Here is a 5,618-nt window from a genome sequence, read left to right on the forward strand (position 1 = left end):
CTCTTTTATGATGAAGACTATTGAATTCAAATGGGATTTATCGGAAAGAATTAAACGCAACTCTGAAGATTGGGACCTCGATAAAGGTAAGGAGTCAGGTATGACACCTATGTTTGATTGTGTTAAATCTTTTATGGATACCGATGTTTTCCGTAAATTTAGCACTAAATATGGACTTGACTCTGAGATAGTAGCTTCTTTCTGTGAATCTTTTGCTATTTATGTTGATCTCCCAAAGGAGAAGTGGTTTAAATATCATCCTCCCATAGAAGTAAAAGTAGATGCACCTATTAAAGTTGAATAAAAGATCGTCACTTATAATGATCCTATTGTTCCTACTTCTTATGTTGAGAAACCACCTTTTCCTGTTAGGATAAAGGATCATGCTAAAGCTTCAACTGTGGTTCGTAAAAGCAATATTAAAACTTATACACCTCATGAGAAAATTAAAGTTGAACCTGATATTGCTATTGTTAAAGATCTCTTGTCTGATAATATTGATGGGCATGTTATTTATTTCTGTGATGAAACTATGAGAATTGCTAAACCTTGTGCAAAAGATAAACCTAGACCTGTGTTAGGCATGCCTGTTATTTCTGTTAAAATAGGAGATCATTGTTATCATGGATTATGTGATATGGGTGCCAGTGCTAGTGCAATACCTATTAGCCTATATAGAGAAATCATGCATGATATCGCACCTTTGAATTAGAAGATATTGATGTCACAATTGAACTTGCCAATAGAGATACTATTTCACCAATGGGAATTGTTAGAGATGTTGAAGTCTTGTGTGGGAAAACTAAATATCCTGCTGATTTTCTTGTTCTTGGTTCCCCACAAGATAGCTTTTGTCCCATTATATTTGGTAGACCCTTCCTGAACACTGTTAATGCTACCATAGATTGTAAAAGGGATGTTGTTACTATCGGTTTAGATGATATGACTCATGAATTTAATTTCTCTAAGTTTAGTAGACAACACCGCAAAGAAGAATTACCTAGTAAGGATGGAATTATTGGTCTTGCTTCTATTGTCGTACCTCCTAGTGATCCTTTAGAACAATATTTGCTAGACCATGAAAATGACATGTTTATGAATGAAAGAAGGGAAATAGATGAAGTATTCTCTAAACAGGAACCTATTCTGAAAAACAATTTACCCATTGAAATCTTAGGGGATCCTCCTCCACCCATGGGTGATCCCATGTTTGAGCTTAAAACATTGTCTGATACTCTTAAATATGCCTATCTTGATGATAAAAAGATATATCCTGTTATTATTAGTGCTAACCTTTCAGAGCATGAGGAAGAGAGATTATTGAAAACTCTGAAGAAGCACTGTGCTGCTATCACTACAGGAATCAGGTAATTTGCCATCTGTGCTTCACAGACGGCAAAGACAGAAAACATGACGGCAAACAGTTTGCCGTCAGCAGCTGACGGCAAAGTGTGTCGGCAAATGGTAAATCGGCAAAGCCATACTTTGCCGTCAGCTTTCTATCGGGCTGACGGCAAAGGCTTTGCCGTCAGTTTTCACACTTCACCGTCAGCCGTTATAGCCTGACGGCTAAGAAAAGCACTTGACAGACATCCTAACGGACGGCGTTAGATACTTTGTCGTCAGCCTCTGGACGGCAAAAAGCTGAGCACTTTGCCGTCAACAGCAGTCAGTCTACAGACGGAAAAGATCTGAGCACTTTGCCATCAGCAGACAGATGGCAAAGTACTCATTTGCTGACGGCAAAATTCTGTACAGATTTTTTTAAAGAAATTTATCTCAACAATTCAATAGACCATATATATCACAAATATAACAGCAATGTTCCATAGAAACAAAACAAACCGTAGCAAATGTCCATATATATATCATAGGGTATCACAAAGTGTTGCATATGAGATCACAAAGTAGATTAAACCATCACAAAGTATCATATCTAGCTGGGCCTCTTCCAGTCATGTACTACTCCCAGAATTAGCCTCACGACCATCAGCTCTACACACACATGCTAAACTCCAACTATGCTACTCGAAAGGAAACCACACACAACTACTCTCTATGTCAAGGAGATTAAAACACCACATCAGGTTGACTGTAGCTCCGTGCAACCAATCAACATTGCTTCTCCATCCCTTATTCACATGTCCACTGCAATTAACCAAACAAGAAAGAGGTTCAGACTTAGATTCATCATATCAACTAGATTCAGACTCGAGAGCATCATTCATCATACTAAAGTCATTTTTTGTCAGTCAAATAAACTTGTCAAGCATATAACATCATCCTAATAGACAAGAACCTGTTGACACCAAATCTGAACTAGCCTAGTACAGGAATAAATATGACATGTAAAACAGCTCCTCCTAGTACATGAACAGCTCCTATTACACATCATTTAGCGGGAGCAAACATGACATGCAAAACAGGAGCAAGTATTTACATGTAGAGCAGCAGGAGCAAATTAAATATTTGTTAGAACCAAATCTGAACTAGCCACATACATGTACAACAGCTCATCAGGAAAAAGAGCAACATGAGAGGAACCTAGTGGCCTCATACAATTCAATCAAGCAGTATATCAACCACAAGAATACAAACCAGAGTAGAGCATGCATAAGTTGGGGAAATAAAACATAGTCGAGAGGGAGGGATCGACCTTCCCTGGTGGTTGGTCATCGGCTCGGCCGTGGGGTCGTGTATTGCTCATCGTCCTTGTCTATTTTGTTCATGGACAGCGCCCACCCGCAGCAATTAACCAAAAAGGAAAAAGGTTCAGACTTAGAAATTCATCGTATCAAATAGATTCGGACTCGAGAGCATCATTCATCATACCAAAGCCATTTTTTTGTCAAACAAATAAACTTGTCAAGCACTTCACACTCTAAATAAGACACCCCTTATCATCTAAATCTTGAGAAATCAGAAGCCCAAAGAAAAACTTTCAAAATAGTAAAACAAATAAGAATATTAAGATAACTAGTTATGTAATAACATGCAACACGAATCGTACACAAACTAGTGAAACTATTGCATGAGATGAAAAGTAGACTAAGATTACATGATCTTGAATCCATGGTTGTTGCATGTTATCAAATAGTATCAACTGCAATTTTGTCGCAAACATTCATATTCTAGCTTTTGTATTGGACAAACAGTGAACATATGCAAGAGTCATTTGCTTCATACCCATTACTGCTTGAATCAGTAGTTAATACTATCCTCTATTATTATTTCACTCAAGGAGATAAATAAATAAAGTTTTGGCAGTAGTGCAGAGGCAAAAGGAGAAATAAAGAGGCAAACTGAGAACACATCCAACACAGGAGACCTTAGAAGCAAGAATATTCACCTGGATTCCTATATTGTAGAGCATCCTTACTGTACTGAACTCTGTTATCCATCTTCCTTCTCCAATTTCAAAATCAAGGGCGTTGCTGCAAATAAACAGTTCAAGAGAGAAGAGAAAGAAGTTACAAACTCATATACCGGTTTATCAAAAAAGTGCAAAGCAGTGAGGTTTACATGGCCATATAGAAGTAAGATCACAGCAGTATATACCCTCCAACTCTACCAGCAACATGGCCATGGGACTTTGAGGAAAAACTCAAAATAGATGTATGTCGGGGCAGTGCTTGACCCTATACTTATATAGTAACTTCACCATGGATGCATATCTGTCATGTATGCAAGCAGCAAGTCGGCCAAGAGAAAAAAATGTGTTGGCTGTAGGAAAGATAAATCATAACACAAGAAAACCATGGATACATGTATTAACAAATGCCATTAGGAGCGTGACCAGCAGCAAAATAACATCAAAGGAAGAATCTTGAATGATACAAAACAGGAATTGAAATACAGTGCATTTTCCAAAAGGATACTAACCCAAAAGCCCATAATTAATCAGCCCATAAATATATAAAAAAACAGAAGCCTCCTATGTGCATAGATAATAACGACCTAACATGGCCAATGGCAAGGAATTGCCTCACAGCGTATCATGACATCAATGAGAACAAGGCATCTGTTTCGATTGCATAGATCCTTCCTCAATCATTAAGTATATCATAAAAGCAGGAATACCAAACCTGAAAGTTTGTGAGGGATGATGAAGCAACAAACAAAATACTAATTGGCATTGTACATCTATTTTCACTAATGTGATGGCACAACCCAGAGCCTACCTGTGTCTCGGTTCTGATAAAGTGTGTAATCGGAAAACTATTTCAGTTCTGCAGAGAAACCCAAACCATGTACCCCCATCTACTCGTTGTAGAAAGATTATCCGCTCATGAGGACCGGGACAGCAATAATGAAACCAATTGGAGATTATCGAGTTCATCTTATACTTCCTGGATCCATGGGAGCACAGACATGTATTTTGTACTATTATTGAGAATACATATTTTAAGAACATCAATCTCATAATATAACACATGAAATAATTTGAATGCAGAGTACTCCAATATAGAACATATAACCCTTGGATTAACTGCATAGAACGAAGGGAAGGGAAGGGTCGGACCTGTCCTTGACGAGCTGCTCCATGGCATGCCTCTCCTCACGAGCACAAGCAGGTCCTGTCCCGGTGCAGATCTGGCCGCCGCCAACATGGCCGGATCACTAGGGTTGGAGGAAGGGAGGGCATGGTGGTGCTTCTGCTGCTGGCCGCACCTACAGAGACAACGAGAGATGGGGGATCAGAGAAAGAGTCGGAGAAGAGATGGGGGAGTAACACCATACCACCATCGTCAAGGTAGCCACCGTCGTCGTTGTCGCCGTCTGTCACCATGGCCCGGCGGCTAGGGTTTCCAGCGCGAAGAGTGAGGGAGGGAGGGCGGATTTGAGCGCGAAGAGTGAGGGAGGGTGGGCGGATCTGATCGCGCGAGGGAGGGAGCTAGGGTTTCGGGCTGGCGGCGGCGGGCGTGGGGGGAGGCGACCAGGGGAATCGGGCAGAGAGGAGAGAATGAGAGAGAGGGTGAGGGGCAGCTCAGGCAGAGGCTTTGCCTCCTCAGCCGGCTAGGCTGGTGGGCCAGAGTGCCGAGGCCCAGTGGCCCATATGGCCTTTGCCTTCAGCCCCAGTATGCACAGACGGCAAAGACGGGCTCCCATTTTCCCACCGTCACCTGCATACATTTTGCCGTCTTTGAATCTTTACCGTCAGCTAACATTTGTCTTTGCCATCAGCTGGAAAAAACACAGACGGCAAAGTATGCTTTTGCCGTCAGCAAAACAAAAACAGACGACAAAGTATATCTTTGCCGTCGGTTGTCCTTTGCCGTCAACCACAGACGGCAAAGTATGTCTTTGCCGTCTGCCACGATGAAAAGCTGACGGCAAAGTGCAGTACTGATGACAAATTAGCTGATTCCTGTAGTGTATTGGGTATACTCTTGATGATCTTAAGGGCATTAGTCCCACTCTATGTCAACATATAATTAATTTGGAAGAAGATGCTAAACCAGTTCGTGATCATCAACGATGGCTGAATCCTAAAATGAAAGAAGTGGTAAGAAAAAAAATACTAAAGCTTCTTGAGGCAGGTATAATTTATCTCGTTGCTGATAGTCAGTGGGTAAGTCCTGTCCATTGTGTCCCTAAGAAGGGAGGTATTACTATTG

At 40.8% G+C, this 5,618-nt stretch overlaps 1 long non-coding RNA gene across 7 annotated transcripts; it reads right to left on the minus strand.

Moving 5' to 3' along the window:
- Window positions 1–1,831: 1,831 nt before the first annotated feature.
- On the minus strand, window positions 1,832–4,966 carry LOC123104316 (uncharacterized). Of its 7 annotated transcripts, none has more exons than XR_006450255.1 (6): window positions 4,741–4,966; window positions 4,523–4,671; window positions 4,182–4,349; window positions 3,350–3,674; window positions 2,657–2,716; window positions 1,832–2,148 (listed from the first exon to the last, which is right to left on the minus strand). It is a non-coding gene; the product is annotated as an uncharacterized lncRNA (long non-coding RNA). The 7 variants fall into 7 exon arrangements; XR_006450251.1 differs by having other exon boundaries at window positions 3,350–4,085; XR_006450252.1 differs by having other exon boundaries at window positions 3,350–3,434; window positions 3,523–4,349.
- Between the last annotated feature and the right edge of the window lie 652 nt (window positions 4,967–5,618).

The sequence above is a fragment of the Triticum aestivum genome, chromosome 5A (genome assembly GCF_018294505.1).
Source record: "Triticum aestivum cultivar Chinese Spring chromosome 5A, IWGSC CS RefSeq v2.1, whole genome shotgun sequence".
Taxonomy (NCBI): domain Eukaryota; kingdom Viridiplantae; phylum Streptophyta; class Magnoliopsida; order Poales; family Poaceae; genus Triticum; species Triticum aestivum.